The sequence below is a fragment of the Parus major genome, chromosome 3 (genome assembly GCF_001522545.3).
Source record: "Parus major isolate Abel chromosome 3, Parus_major1.1, whole genome shotgun sequence".
Taxonomy (NCBI): domain Eukaryota; kingdom Metazoa; phylum Chordata; class Aves; order Passeriformes; family Paridae; genus Parus; species Parus major.
Genome location: NC_031770.1, coordinates 2,274,337 through 2,291,340, shown reverse-complemented (window position 1 = coordinate 2,291,340; position 17,004 = coordinate 2,274,337).

The window sequence follows — 17,004 nt, the reverse complement described above, 5'->3', positions numbered from 1 at the left end:
GTTCCAGCACTCTGAGGAGGCAGAACCTTTCTGATTCTTTTTGGTCTGGTGGCTTTGCCTTGCTGGCTTGGGTAGCTTTGTTCTCGTTCAAGTGGTGCAAAGTGATCAGAGAGATCCCACTTGGTTTCCAGCTGGACCTCAGGAGTTGGCTGCCATCCACTGGATGCTGTTCAGCTTTTGTCCGTCAGATTAAAAAGTTCACATCCCATTGAAGTGTGATGTTACTGTGGTTCACCAGGGCCTATCAGCACTGCTTATCAGGGCTTGTTTAATTCTAATGGCTAAACTCTGCTGGCATCTGTTCTCTCCTAACCACAGAGAACATCCAGTGACTAATGCCGAGGGCTCCAGGTTAATGTTAGGTAACTGTTTCTTCTTCTGACAAAAACTTCCTCTGTGAACTGTTGGACACATAACCAAACCTGCCCTTTGCTGCGATTTCCCCACTAGTAAAATAAGCTGAATAGTACTTCACTACTTGAGAAGTTCATACTTATGAAACCCCCTGAGATACTACAATGGAAGGAATAAAATAAGAGGTTTATAAGTGCTTAAAGAGTTGTTATTTCTGCTTTTGTCAAAAATATGGCTACCTTCAATTTATTTGTATCTCAGAATGTAGGAAAAATGATCACTGAAAAGCAATGGATGTGGAAGCTTGGAACCAGTTTGTTGTTCCTTTTAGTCTCTTCTGTTTCAGAAATCACTGTTAACTGCATCAGTTCATCTGAAATTCTTGTTTATCATCTTTCCCCGTGTTACTCCCCTCACTTTGATCCAGTAGTTAAATGTGTCAGCTGAGAGATGATGTTTTCTTCTCCAGAATGGCTTGTTTTTGAGGCCCATCTGTGACATGTCACCTGAGCAGGACTTTTGGTTTCAGCATCCTAAAACTATTGTTCCACATCTGAGCTGACTCTCACCATTTCCCTGGAAGAGGAAATACTAATTTGGGTGTCATCAGTAACTTCTTGACAGAATTTTTTATCACCCTTTGGAAACATTCTCATGTCAGGACTGTGGATGAATGTGACCAGAATGAATGTGGTCCCTTCCATGCCTGCAGAAGGGAGGGCTCTTGGGAAAGGTTGTCCTTTGGCACCCGCTGGGCCTTCCAGGGAGGAATGAATGGAGTCATTGTAGCGCAGGACCATCTGGAAGCAATTGCAGGCAGGAGGGATAAGGAGGAACAATGCAGTCAGATCCAGTGTGCTTTGGCTTGTGTAGTAGGTACCAGGTCAAGAGATGGCAAATACATTGAAGAGTGAAAAAATAACACAGGGCTGGGAAGTCCAGCTGGGGATTATTGACTAACCAGGACATTTATAGAGTGCACTGATGAAGAAAAGGATTTTGGGGGTTGCAGTGGGGCAGTAAATAAAACTCAGCCAAGACCTAATGTGTGTGGATGCTGATGGCATTGTACTTAAAGGAGTGCAGATTTGCTCAAAGCTTTCCTTTTGCTGCCAGTTACATGTTCATCTTTGCTGCTAGTTACTTGTTTACTCACTTCTGGGTCTTGGTTTAAGGGCTGGAAAGATTTACCTGTGGTGAGATGCAGCTTATGCGTGGCCTTGATTTCACCCTGGAGAACAGACCTTCAGCTCTGGATCTGGGCTGGAACTAAACCTCAGGGATAGTCCCAGAGCTCATAACTGAAACTTGATCCTTCCCCTCCTCCTTCTCCCTGATGACAGAGTTCAAGGGGTTTGGCATCGAGGTTCCCGTTTCTCCTGTTATTGTGGGTAATTATTTAAATAACACAAAATCCCCCGAATGTGAATTCTGAGATTGTCAGTTGTTGGTTGCATTTAGTTCTGTGATCATGTTCAGAGGAAAAGCCTTTAGGAATATCAGTTTTTCCTTGCCTCTGTAGTCCTGCCTCTTTGGCATGGGTGCTCGCAGCAATTCCCACTAGGAGCAGTAAGGATTGAGTGGGGTTTTTTCCATCCCTGAGCGCCACTTCAGCAGCACAAGGTCAGTGCTGCTTTCCCTCTGGTTTTCCCACCTCAGGAGAATCACATTACTGAACACCAGTCCCCAGTGTTTAGAGCTACCAAGCCCCCAGTCCTGAAGCTCATCTTTGCTACTGAGAACAAAACCAAATTCTCTCCATAACCCACTGACCTCCCGTCACCATCTGCAAAACCAGACCTGGAGTCTGTTTACAAATCATAGTGGTATTCCCAGGAACACTGTGCTGTAAAACAACAGTTTGTCTTGAATGCATTTTGATTTTCAAACCAGTTTTATCTTGAAAGCAATCCTGTAAGCCTTATCAAGCAAAGCCCTGGTTCCACTGTAGCCGTTCGCTGAATTAAACAGCGCTAAACATTTAACATTCTAAATGAATTAGGCTGGGAGATGTGAAGAAAGCTGAGCTTTAAGATGAAATGTAGGACAAACTCCAAAGGATGTTTTGCCCGTTTCATTCAGCATTAGTATCTTGCCTATAGGCCTTCCTTTGAAATAATCTGTGAACATGGTTCCCATATAATTAGCTGAGCTGTAAGTTAGGTGTTTAAAAATATTTTTTCAGGTGCTTTTTTGTATTCACGATAGCTTCTCAACACCAAAAATCAATCTCAATCAAAGCTGCTACTGAGTTTATCATAAATTATCATGAAAAGGTTTTCTACTGAGTAGATGGTTAATTACTATCTAATTTGAATAATTTTGCATATTAATGAGAAATGAATGAAAATCATTTTTAGATTTTTAACTTCAGCTGAGAAACCCATGGAGATAATGGCCCCCTTTTAAGATGCATGTGATCCTCTTACTAAAGGAGACTGAGAATTTTTTTCATTTACCAACTTGTTTTAAATTGATTAATGGATTAGTGTTTTTGTCATTAATAAACTATATCCAAATGAAAGACAAGTTCATTATTTGACTGTGTGGCCTTATATCTGCTGCCAGGAAGAAAAAAAGTGACTGACTGAAAACTGATTAAGGCTTTGCTTAGGGAGGATGCAGCCTCACACAGTCCTTTGTAAATGCCAGAAAGGCAGAAAAAGGTGGAGTTATGCAGAGCCAGTTGGAGGTAGGTGGCAATTCCTGTGCTTTGCTATTTAAAACATGGAATGGTATCCCAAACAAACGCCCCTTTCTTCCCCTCAGCCCCTACACCTGACTGTGGGTGGGTGAGAGCCCTGCCCTTGGAAAATGAGGGTGCAGCCTCAGCCTTTGTGCTCCCGGTGGGTCCTGTGAAAGCAGGAAGGACGAAAGGAGCCTTGCTGGAAGCTCATCCTGCATTCCTCTGCCTTCACTGCATTCCTCTTCCTTGCACACCGGTTTACAGGGAATTTAGCCAAATAACAGCTGCCCTGTTGCCTCAGTGAATCAGAGCAGTTTGGCATCTGCAGGGAAGGAAGTGAGACTCAAAATACAATTTCGCACAGCAATGGCAGCATAAGGCCATTGGAAGGGGCGCTGTAAATAACAACACATCTGGCCAACCTCTGGTATTTTCTGTTGTCCTGTGCTGCACCAAGGCCCTTAGGAAGGTGACAATGTCTCTGCAGAGTACCTGGAACAACGCAGCCCTGATCCACAGTTGTGTGGTTCTCTGCATTCTGCAGCTGTGCAAATAGTAAATAGGGATAAAATGCACACACCACTGTATGAAACCACACACTTGTTCAGGGATGTCTAGTTAATATTGCATCTATTAGGATTGGGGTTTCTGGGATTCTTCCCTGCTGATTTTCAACCACGCAGTGTTTATAATATGAGCAAAAGGAACTTGCAATGGAATTGAAGGGTTGTACATTAAAAACGAGTATACAGTGCACTCATAGAATAAATAATTCATTGCCAGAAGATATCAGTGAAGTCTAAGGACTGGCATTTATATAAATATAACAAGACTATCCAGATTTCTAATGGCAAATATTTAAAGACAGGAGGAAAAAATTTTGTAGGGAAATAAACCATCCTGCTTCAAAGCATATGCCAGACATTACCTAACGTGGGCTGGGGAGAAAATATGCATGCTCACCCCAGGAGAGGTCTGACTGCTGCTCTGCCTGCAGCAATTGGTGATAACCTTTGTCAATAAAAATTAGGAAATATTAAATACACCAGAACTCCTGATCTACCCAGTCTTACATATTTTTTGGTTTTCTTCACTTTGGTAAATGGGAACTAAAAGTTCCAGAATCACAGAATCAATTAGGTTGAAAAAGAGCTCTGAGTTCACCAAGTCCAACCTTTGACCTTTGACAGACCATGTGTCATTGTTTCTTGACCACAAGAATTTTATGCATGTATTTCTATGCATTTTGTAATAAATCCTAGGACTTTGTAGGCTGTGATCCTTACTCCCACTTGCCAGACAAGTGGTGCCAAGTTTGAGGGGAATCAGAACTTTTCTGGGAGGAAGGTTGTTAAAATACGATACTGTGATTGCTGAATTTGCACAACATAAGAGGCTGAAATCCTCAAAGTGGAACAGGGAATTTAGCACACATTTTTCATTCTGGATAGTGATAAACATACAGCTAAATCTTTGGGAGGTACAGATTAATGTGAAATGTAACCAAAACCATAGGGAGGGGATTGATAATTTTGGTGTCAATCCCTTCAATGATCCTCCCTTTAACTCCAGCTTTATTTTTGAAGCACTTTTAACTTTTGCTTCCAGCTTCTAAAATGTTTTGGGGATTGGGATTTTTCTGTGTTGCAATGACTTCCTCACCTCCATTCCCTCCCATTGTGTCCTCCTCCCTTTCACTCTGGGAAGAACTACCACGTGCATGGCTCAACCCCCAGTTGGTTTGGTTTCTCTTGGAAGAGCCCTAAGGGTAAGCTGTGGTCCTTAGGCTGTCCCACAAATAAAAGTGGTATGTCAGTGTGTCAGAACACTTGAAAAGTCATGATGGGAACTGTGTGTTGGAAGCAGCTGCTTAATTAACACAATTTCTTTAGCATGGCAGTATTTTCTCAGGACTTGGAATGAGATACCTATAGAACACGGATGTGTTCAAATGACCAGTGTGAGGATTCTGTAATCTCTGTGCTTCTCTTGCTCACCAGCAGGGAATGGTGAAGCCCACCCAAACAAAATGCTTTCTTTTGTTTAGAACATCATTGCAATCTGGGCTAGTGCTGACAAAAGAGATCTTAACATCTGTAACTCTTAAGAATGTGTGAAAACTCCTACATTTTATCAGTATAAAGTGAACAAGCATGTGACTGGCATTATTTTCCAGCATTAAGCCATACATTACAGATACTTGTATTAATATATCTCTCAAAATAACAGTTTTCATTCAGTACTCTGATTTCAATATTCTGATTTCAAAAGAGATTCTGCCTAAATTCTGACTGCCTATTTGAGTCAGTAGTTTCATCCCTAGGAACACTTTGTCAACAAAAGTAGCCTCTATTTGCACAGGATCTGCAGGTGGGGTTTGCAAATCACACCCGTGGATTGGATCCCTAGGTCATAGGAAATAATGAAGCTGTGAGATCGGAGGATGTGTTGGCACCTTGCAGTCACCATGCACAGGTCCCCAGAACCTGCCACTGATACTGAAGTATCTCATGGACAATTATTTTCAGATTTTCTGGCTTCTTAACTTGTAGAGGAGGTTCTACAGGTTTTGCATTTTCTGGTGAGTAAAGTATTTGCCATCATCATAAGCATCAGCAGAAGGTCAGACTGACTTCATGAGATTGTGTGAATATTTTTGCAGCTTTCATTAGCAAAATTATTTTAATTAGTGAAGACCAAAGTAATTGAAGGAGAAGGTCATTTTATTTGTTTGGGATCAATGCCTCCATCACCAGCCTGGTAGAATAGATTCTTCCAGTTGTGAGGACTAATTCTAAGCTGGTGTAAATCAAGAATAACTCCACTGAGGTAAAATAGAGCCCGTCCACTCTAATACTTGAGTCTTAAACCCTTCTTTAATGTTGAAGAGTGAAGCTGGGTACCTTTTTATATTGATCCTTTTATCTCTCAAATAGTCTTTGTACTAATTTAGATTTACAGGATCATCTGTAAAAGTATAGCAGACTTTTAAGTACATAATAATGGGAGGTGTCTGTCCATTAAATCCTAAATATTATATAAATGCAGGAGGACACTGACCTTATTCCAGGTGTAAGTGCCTACCCTGCGGCCACAAGCTGGCAGATCATCCTAACAAGTTGTAGTAAGGGACAAAGGTATTGCAGGTTCCTTCATGCTACACCTGAAAGTTAATGTTTGCTTGTATATTTTACAAATGCTAAATTATTTTTCCAAGAAGACCACACATAGGTAGAGCGAGAGGAGTAAAGGCAGCCAAAAGTTAAGAGCTCTGTTGGCATTACATTTTCTTGAATTTTGTGATGTTTTCACCTTTGTACATATTTCCATGCACAAATTTCCGGTGCACCTTTTTCTGAACTTTTCTCTTAAGTGGCACAGCTCTAACTTTAGAATCAGCCAGAGAAAAGGTTATGTTCCTAGAAGTCAGTGAGAACTTTAAGATCCAAATGCTTCAAAAACTATTTGAAATGATCAAGGTTCGGGACCACTCATGAAAATGACCATTCTCCAAGAAGCCAGGCATTTAAAATACAAACCCCACAAATAATTGCTGGACTTACTCTGTATCACACAAATTCATAGAGTAATGACCAACTTGTGGCACAGCTCCACTGTCACTTATATTGAGTGTAAATTTATAGTAGTTGCAGTGAAGTCAATAGAATTTCTTTGGACTTACAGAGGTTACTGAATGTCAAATTCTGCTTTCAGGCTGAGAACAAAATAGTTTTAAAGATATACTGAGAGCATGATCCTAATTTGCTTCAGCAGCCTTTGGCCTCCGTATCACATAGAAACCAAGAAAATTACAGAAACTTCAAGTCTGTGGTCCTTTTAAAGACTGGATGGTTTTTCAGAGGCCATGGGAGGAAGCAGAATGTGTACCAGTTAGGCACTGGCCTGGTTTTGAAGGCCTGGTGGGTTTGCATGCCCTCATCTGGAACGAGGAGCGTTCCCTCGCTCGCCTGGAACTGGGTGATCTTCATTTCCTTGAGTAGAACTGCCAACCTCAGGGCAGGCAAAGCCCTCCCTCCGCTCCCTGCTGTGCCCTCAAGTGCACAGGCTTGACATACTTTGAAATGATAAAAACTTCCTGAACTCCAAACACGACTCAGCCCAGGGCAAGCTGTTGAGAAGCCATGGAGATGTTCCGCCTCATTTCAACAATTAGTGGATTATCCTTATGCCATTTGATTATCTTTGTTATAGCCTTGTGCGCTTTACTGAAGCCTAATTCCCGCTGATTTCAATGGGTAAGAAGTGCTTTTTGTTTTAATGGTAACTCTGGAATCTGGAATTAACTATGCCAAATGAGGTTGCATATGGAGGTCCGAGTTAATTTCTGTTTAATAGAAATAAATACAGGTGACTCTCCCTCAGGAAAACAGGGTCTGCAGGGTCATTTGGCTTGCTGAGCTGTGTGGATGTTTCTGTGCCAAGCCTAAGTGGTGGGCACAATTAGGGAAGTTTCAGAAGGGCATTTGGAATTTGTATGTGTGCAGATCAGATAGCCTAAACCAAAATGTCTTGAGAAATGAGGGCCATATGAAGGAATGCAGGGTGTGGGAGGATGTCCCTGTGCCTCTTCAAGTTGAAACGTGTCACAGCTGTGCTCTTATGGCAAAAAACAGGCTGCTGTTTAAACCATCCACCTGAGGAGTGTGTTTTGGGATGAGTCTGCTGTAATCCCTGCAGCTTTGACATTCCCTGTGGCGCAGGCTGAAATGCAGGATGAGAGCGTGTGCGCCTCCAGCTCTTCCCTGTGCAGCAATGTCAAGTGGAGCAGGCCCCGTCCGCTGTCCCCTGCTGCCAGGACACACAGAGCTGGATGCTGCCAGAGCTCACTAGCTGGGCTGTCCTGCAGGAGACAAGTGGACATCAGCAACAAGATCCCTGAGGCAACTTCCATGTTAGAGCATTCCTTGGGCAGCTGGGGTAAAACCAAGGTACCCCACACTATGTCCTGTACACACATAAAGAATGTGGGTGTGTTTTAACATTTGCCTACAGAGCGGATCCCAGAGCTGGAGCTGCAAAGCTTTGGCCTTTTAACCCCAGCCTAAGCCAGAAAAAGAAGTCCCAGCTGGAAGAGCAGCCATTACTAAAGGGACTCAGAATAGCCACAGTGCTCCTGAAATGAGGCTGCTTTCTGTGCAAGTTCAGTGACCAATAACATGACTTTGGTGGATGAATTATGTCTTGACACTGGTCCAGGTAAAGCAGCGCAGATGACAGATAGTTTGGCAGAAGGGGTACAGTTAGCATATGAAAGGATATCTATAACATATGGGCATCAGTATATATTTGTGGATTAATACATAGCTATTCTCCTGAAAAATAGGTTTTAAAATTGTCCTTTCTGCTTAAAATGTCAATGAAGATTTAATTATAAACCCAAACATACCTAATACATATGTAAGAGAGATCCTGGGAAAAAAATGTTAGAGGACACAGAAAGAAATTAAAGCCAAAACTTGTCAGTGTAATCATTAACTACAATGGATCAGTGCCAGTTTACGCCACCTGAGAATCTGGCCAGTAATATCTATTTAGCACACACTGTCCTACACCTCTTGTGGTATTTATTCTTAGTCATTAGGATACCTCTGGCAAAATAAGCTCCTTCTTTATTCCAGGGGCGAGTCTTAAATGAACTTTGATGCTTAATGTCCTTTTTTCAGTTTTCTTCTATTTGTGTATATGGAATAGTGCAGCTATACACAGTACTCTTGAAACTCTGTATTTTCATGGGTTATAGATTTTCTTATATATTTATAGTCTAATTATATAAAGAGTTTTGTAAACTTGTACTTCTTAGGTAAGATATTCCAGAAATCAAAGTAGTCAACATTAAACACCACAAGTACAGCTGCAGTTTTAAATATTTTATAATCCAATCAAATTGTTTGAGTAGTAATGCATTTAAATGTTGTTATGGAATCCCCTCTAGACTTTTTAAAATGGTTACTCTGTTCTTGGCTTTGCTATTTATGAAATTCATATGGGATGACATTTTTAATAATAGAGCATTTGACTTACAGAGCAGCAATTCCTGGAGTGTCTCAGTATAATCTATAATTTTCTGACTGAACTTTCAGAGGGACACAAACACATATCACACTTTTATTAATGAACATATACATCTGTTGATGTTGCCATAATTGAAATGACCTTAAGTGAGAAGACCTACATAAGTCATTTAGCATTTTTTATGATGCTCGGGTGAAGATGCTGTACAGATGCAGCTTTGGGATGCCAAAGCAGGAGTACAAAAGCTGTGCTAAAAAGATGAGGGGCGGTTTAATTTGGAAAAAGACACAAAGCAAAGCACAGTCCAGATATAATTAGGCAACATCCAGTACTATAGAGTTGGGCAGAAGAAAGCTATCAGGGAGTCTAAATTACCTCTCCTCCCTAGAGAGGATGGCACTGTCAGGTCAGGGCTGTGCTAAATGCTGGGTAACAGGAGGGTATTTGATTGCAGTTGCTTTCACTGTACAGAGGTTGTGGATAAACTGAGGACATCATTTCTGAGAGGCAAAAGTTCCTTGACCTCCTCAAGCACAAGTGTGTGTCAGAAGGGCATTTATAAAGCAGCAGCCAGGGCTTTGGAAAGGGAAAAACAACCAAAGAAAATGGCAAGCACCCGTTCCTTTGCAGTTCATCTTAGGCTGTCTTCCGCTCAAAGGCATGGACAGAAGCCAAACAACTGCATCAAGCTGAGGCAAAAAGTTGTGAAAACAGTGGTGGGAGTCAGGACCCCTCTGGCCCCCACCATCAGCACCCAGTTTTCCAGGCATCCTATGCTGGTGACAGGAGTGAGGGCAGGATCCAGGCAGGGAGCCTTCAGTCTCCCCCGCTGCGTGCCTGTAAAACCTGTGGTTTCAGGCAGAGCTGCTGATGGCAGCTTCCCCTTCCCTAGAGGTTGTGAACTGTCCTTGCTGTGCTCTCCCAGGCTGGGCTGTGCCAGCCCCTACCAGGGCTGCAGTGATCCCAGGCCAACCCCAAGGCAAGGGAAGTGGGATCCAGGACATTCACACAAACCTCCAGGAGGAACATTCTGAGATCCGCTGAAATCTAGACAGGGTTCCCAGGGTGGCTTTGTTTTGTTTCTGCCCTTTCTTGATAATTTAATTTAATAATAAATTCGTGGTGAAAATCAGCATGTGTGGCTGCATGGGCTTTAGAAGCACAAGCTGAGATGGTGATGCTGATGGTTTTAATTTGCTCAGTATGGTGGGAGAATTTGACTTGGAGTTTAGACCAGAAGAACTTTCTTGAAAGAGCCCACAGGTGAAGTGATAGATCTCGCTCCCCTCTGAATTGTAATTCTTGCTACATTAAAGCTCTGGAGCTACTGAAGGTTAACTTGACCAAAAATAAGCCTGGAATCAGGCTCTGTGGTTCCTGAGTTACCTCAGACTGTTATTAATTTGAAAAGAGAAAATGAATTCTTGATAAGGGGAAATAAGCAGTCTTTATTAAGAATAATTAGAGAGGTAAGACATTAGTTTTGATATATTGGCTTAATTTGGTAAGTAGATCAGTTAAAACCGAATTAATAATTTTACAAACTAGTAAACATTTTCTGTAGTTTAATATTAATTGTGTTGAAATGTTTCCTTAAAACTGTGGCTGCTCCCACTGCAGCAGCTACCCTGGAGTTGACCATCTGTGCTCAAGTGTCAACCTCAGGCTGTGTGTGCCCACCTGGGTCTCTGTCCTGTCATTAAACCCTATCTCTTCAGCACCAGTGGAATTGTTCATTCATGGCTAAAAGGGAGTGGTCACACCCTCACCACCATCCCTTCCAGAAGGATCTCACCCCTGCTCTGCTTTCCCTCCTGACCACCCTATTCCTGCTCTGGAGTTTTGGTGGTGTCACAGCACAGGGGAAGGAATGGCTGCCATCCAAATGATTGTTTGACACAAGCTAAGTGGAAAAACCACCAGTATCAAATTTCACCAGAAGCCATCCACTAATGTCCCAGGATTATTGTGTTCTTCAGAGTCAGAAGGATTGTATGTAATTTTACATGTAATGTTCTTTGAACATATGGTTCATAACATAAAAACCCCTTCATTTTAATTGACACAATAGGCTGGAATGGCTTTTTTTCCCTTGCCAAAGTACTTGTTATGGTCTGTATCACCTATAATGTGCATTCTGGAAAGCTCCTAACTAGGTATTTGGATGCTGGAATGCAAAAGATTGCTATTTATGAGACCATGAGACCACCTAGTGGGTCAATGATTTGCATTTTAAAAGTTCATTAATATGTACTAAGATCATAATAATGCCAGTGTTTCATCAGACCAACCTTCATCACATTCTAGTACTAAATATCTTTTAAAAATATCTTTTAACATAAAACAGAAGAGCACACAAATGTCTATTTTGTGACCCTCAAGTTGCTCTAATTGAAAGTTTAAAGGACACCGGGCAAAGCATTTTTCTCCCAACAGTGGATAAAATGATCTTTTCCTTCAGTTGTTTTTAAGAATCCACTAGAGGCTTGAAAGTGAAATCTATTTTTTTATCTATTCCCTTTTTCTTCCTTCATGGACACATATTGCTTTGCCATTGTAAGGCTGCTTATGAGCGCTCGTCTGCCTGGCATTGATTTTTTTTCTTGTTTAGGAATAGCACTACTGTGTATTTGTTTAGGAGAAAATGCACATATATAGAATTATGTGGGTTTTCATACATATCACAGAGAAATATAAACTTTCTTCTGACAGCTGCGTAGCAGCTCTTGTGCTCTGCACCCCATCCAGATTTCACATCGAACAGTTTTACATCTCTGTACTTGTCTTCAGTTGAAGTAGCCTTTATTAAGCATAACCAGAAACACCTTTTCCTCTCAGCCCTGTGTTCATTCTGATCCATATTCTTTTCTCTTTCGCAGATAAAATTCAGACTAATATTAATAATAATAATAATTCATCTGACAGAAGTATTATGTTTTGATTTTTTTGTGTGTCTGTTTCAGAACCACAGCATGGAGGAATTTACTTTAGACTTCCTTTCATTAAAGTTTAATCACAAAGGCATATACAGAGTTAGGTGAATGCCTGCATGACTTGTCTGAAATATAGGTTAATTAAGCAAGCTAAATATACTTTACAGAACAGAACAATAGAGCCAACCGTTCTGCAATTGAATTCAGAAGACTCTGAGACAAAAGTGATCATCCCAGCATTTGGAGCGAGTTTCCCCAGCCTGCTGGAACTTTATACAACAGCATAGACTAGCGGCAGGAGGAAAGATTGTAACCAGGGCGCCCTCGCGGTGTCTGCGCTGCTGGGACCCGTCAGCCCGGTAACCTGGAACCCTTAAACAGCTCCCTCAGGGTTTTGTGAAATCCCAGTGTTAAGTGGTAACTACCTCCGATATCCGTGACTTGCTGTTAACTAGGTTAAAAAAGGATATCTCAGCTAGTGAATAATTAATGTGGCAGCACTTACAGAAACTCAAATTAAAAAGCAGGTAGTGGCACTTCTCCCCTTTTGTTTGATCATGGAGCAGTTATCTTCAACATATTCTTTCTCTCTTTTTTTTTTTTTTTTTTTACAAATTGGTGTTTTCCCGACTATATTGGTGTAGCTGTTGCTTTGTGGGATGTGATGTGGGGAGCTGACAGTAAACATTTTATTCCTTAGTTCAGTTGAATTTCATTTACTTTCACTCATTTTCATTTCTTGGTGGGTTCACTTTGTCAGTGCTCTCAAACCCCCAGGATAAGCAGGTGAACAGAGGGGGCATTTTCCTGGTGGGAGTGGGACTGGCTGCCTCTCCTCCAGCTCAGAAGGATTATACTATTTACCTGTATTTAATTCAGTGGATTTTCTTTTAAATATCTACCAAGGAACAAACTCTGCAGGCCAGCAAAGAAACAAAACTCCCCCTGATCCCAAGAGGGGACTTGCTCAGTGCCTGGATGCAGCATTTGGCCACAGAAGTTGTAACAAAAGCTTTGTTATCCCTTGTGCAGGAGATCCCAGTCAGATTTCCCTGGAAATAAAGCAAAACAACACGTAGGAGCAAGTCTCCTTAGCACCCTGTTTTGCAAAAGTCAACATTCTGGACTTTGGCATTCTGCTTCCCCAATCCAGTCTACCTTGTACAGTCATTCACACTTCCACAGAGTGGATGTAGAATGTGAAGGAAAACTGACAGTCCTTTTCCACACCTTTTCTGCTGTTACTGATGACTAAATGAGGTGCAAAACAATGAAAAACCTCTGTGTCAGAAAAGAGCAACCTGTCAGATCAAATCACTCTAGGACAGATTCTGAGTAAATCTGCTGGACTTTTCTCTTTAGGTAAAGCAGTTTCACACAATGATGTCGTTATCTGATCTACCTGTGGACTTCAGAAGAATTAATTCATTGTGGCCATTAGTAAAATGTGTCGTGTCCTTAGTCTGGCCTGAGATGAAGTGATGTCCCTCCTGTGCAGGGAGCTGTGAGGACACTGCACCTGTGACATGGGGCACAGCTGAGCTCTGCTGGCCCTGGGAAAGGCCATTTCCAGCTCTAAAGTGTCTCCAGGTTCAACAGCTTGGGCTCTGTCTGGTGCAGTTCAGCAAGTGTTTCATTGGTTTCATTTTGGTTGGGTTTTTTCCTGCTAATTGGAGTAGAATCTGACTGCTTTAACTCAAAAGACTGTAACTGATTAGTGATAAATTAGGATCAAATGACAGAATTTCAGTTTTTACAGATTTGCTCTGAATTAAAACAGTGGAGAATCTGGCCCAGAAGGTGGGTGGTTGGTCCTGCTAAGGTGTTGGTCTTAGCCTTTCTAAGCTGTGAGATCAAGGCATTAAATTTTGGTCTCTGTGTGACCAGGCTGTGCCAAAACAGGCAGTGGTGTCTGTGGTCAGACAGAGGGAAGAGCTGTATTTACAAAGAGAACAAACAGGAGCCTCTAAAATCTGTGTCTCCCAGCAGGTCTGTGAGGGGTTTATGGAATCCTACAGCTGAGCTGGTGACTTTATTCTGGGAGTGGCCAAGAAGTGCCAGCCTGCAAACTCAAAGCACTCACAGCTCTGGGAGACTGAAAGCTCCATGGCCCACACAGCCCAGACTGCAAAGAAAAAGAAATGCCTGGATGTCTCTGGGTGGCTCATGTTGAGGGCTCTCCCCACAATGGGCAGGAGATACCTATTAGCTGATATCTGCCCAGCCTCTCTGCCAGGTCAGGGGGGGAGCATTGGTCTAAATATCTCTTTTGAACAGTGTAAAAGAGGCCATCCATGCTCCCTCCTCACTGTTTAGTGTGTCACAAGAAATTTGAAAGAGATATTTTCTCATCATTTTCTTTTTTAGTCACCCTGATGCTTTGGGATATGCTCTGTAAATATTGTTTGCAGAATATAAATTTATGGTAAAGAATTTATTTAAAGTAAATAAAAGTTGCGTACTTACATGATCAAATCCATTTATGTGAGGTAGTATTCTTTCCTCCAAAAAGCTGATCACAGGCTGAAAGGTAACTCAGAAAAAAATAGAACCTTCTGAATTACAAAGAGAGAAAGAGGGTGAAGAAAATTGAGGGCAGAAGGACCACACAGCCATGCATTCTGCCATTTGCTATTGCCAGAACTGGCCTGTGACTTTGGATTATATGAGATACTTGAATGGAGGACAAAAAATGGTGTTTGACTATTTAAGGATGACATTAAAGTGAGATTTGCAGCAATCCTTTTGATTAAGCTAACATTTTCCCTCCTAGTGTCAGGAACCTTGTCAAAGTTTAGCTGCCTGCGCTGAGCACTGCTGGCTGTGCCACAGCACAGCTGCGTAACCTTGGACATGACTGATGTGAAAGGAGCCACGTGAAAAGTGCTGTGGGGGCTGCCTGCTCTGGGCTCAGGAGCTGCTTTAAGCTCAGGCCTTGCAGGTGAGCCTGTGCTTGGCTGATCCTGGTCCCTCACCTGCTGCCTTCACTTCTGGATGCATCTGAGCGTTTCTCCAGGAGTTTGTCTCAGGCACTGAGCTTCTCACTGTCACAGGACCTTTTCTGGGTGCTGGGAGGCTGTGCCTTTGAGGAGCAGCCCACCCTTGCTTCTCCCTGGCACTCAGATCCTTTGGTGCTGGAATCCTTACAGCACTTTGACTGTCACCTGCTGCAGGGACAGGGCTATGGAATTACTAACAAGTTCCTAAGAAATGCCTTGCTAAGACAGAGCAGTAGCCCCTCTGTACCTTGTGCCTGAAGTGCTGAGAGCAGGAGGGACCGGTGCTTCTGCTCATGAAAAGCACTGAACCTGCCTCCATCAAGTCTATGGGATGCAGACTCCTAGAAGGTGTCCTCAGGTAGGCAGTTTGAGGATAAGAGTCTACTCTTCTAAACTGAGGAGTACTGTGATCATGCCTAGAAATAAAGAAGCAGCCAGAGGAAAAAAGAAAAAGCATGTAAAAATGTAGAAAGCAGAAGTAAGATAAGGACTGCAGGGTTCATGAAAGGGATATGGGAGAAAAAACTGTCGTATTTTCTGCCCTTGTATCTTTATTTCTACTTCTTATCGCTCCTAGTTTTGCACACTCTTTTTTCTTGCCCCTTCTATATCCTTCTCTTCTCTGGCTCCTTCCCTGGCATGATGTGATGCACTGTAGCTTAAAATCTTGGCACTCTTTTGAACTGCCAAGTTTAAAATTCTTTGAGTGGCTTTGAGTGGTAATAGCTGAAATATTTCATTTTAGTGAGAGGTTACAGCTGGGTCACCAGTTCCCAAGTACATTCTGAGAGAAAATTAAAAATACTCAGATTTGCTTATTTCTTAGTTCACCGACGAGCAAACATGCAGAGTCAGGCTTTGGTGCACCTCTCAGAAGGGAAGTGCAGGAGGAATGCAGCGAGGGGGGCTTTTAGTGCCTGTTTGCAACCCTTAATTTCCAGAGCAGGAAGACTGGGTTGGAACTTCTGTGCTTTGGCATGAATTGCTTTTTTTGTGATCCCAGTGTTGGCAAACAAGGTTGTCTTGTGTGTGTGTTTGGTTGTGAGGGATCCCCAGTGAACCCTGAACAGAGAAAGCATTGTGTTTTGGGGGGTTTTTCCCTTCCTTTGATTGTCTGTGAGTACCTCACAGGGTCTGGGAGGTGAGTAAAATCACCTAGACATGAATTCTTTCATCAGTCAGAAAAAATCATAACGATGATATCATTTTTTGTCAGGACCGAGGGTTCGTCCACAGTGGCTTATGGAATATGACCCTTCCTCCTCTGTTGGGGACTTTGGGAACAGTCTTCTTATTTTAGAACGGCTTTCCATAGTTTGAAGGAAGAGAATGTGATCATAAATGTCTCCTAGTCACTAGCTTGTGTCAGTGCAGCTTAGCTGATATTTCAGGGTGGGCTTTTGCTTTCTTTACTTATTTCCTTTACTTTCCTTTACTTGTTTTACTCATTTACCCACCCATGTCTTTAAGTCGATTCATTTTCTCACTATTCAGATGTCAGCCAGGGAGTCACGAATCAATATCTGACCACGTAATTTTTTTGGTGTAGGAAATGAGGCATGTTTAGGGGGTTACAGGAAAAGAATGACAGAAAAGGGCACGTTTTAAAGTGAAGTTAACGCTCTGGAACTGGACAGATTGACATCAATCAATAGAGCACAAGGAGCTGCTCAACGGCTGTTGCTTAAGCCTCTTCTAGAATGACCATTTACAAGGGAAGGTCATTCAGGTTTTGTGCTCTTGTGTGTTCCAGTCCTGCCTCGTGATACATGCAAACACTTCCCTAAGCAACTTCTCTGGTTCTCAAATTAACTATTAATGAAATGGCTATTGGATTACATTGGTATTTATTACCGCTGTGCTTCCCAGTTACTAGAATCTTGGAAATGATCCTTTCCATACTATCATCCAAGTCATTACTGTGAATAATTAGAAAGCTGGGCTGTACCCTACTGGTAACCTCTTTCCACCTTGAAATAATCCCATTTACTTCCACTGT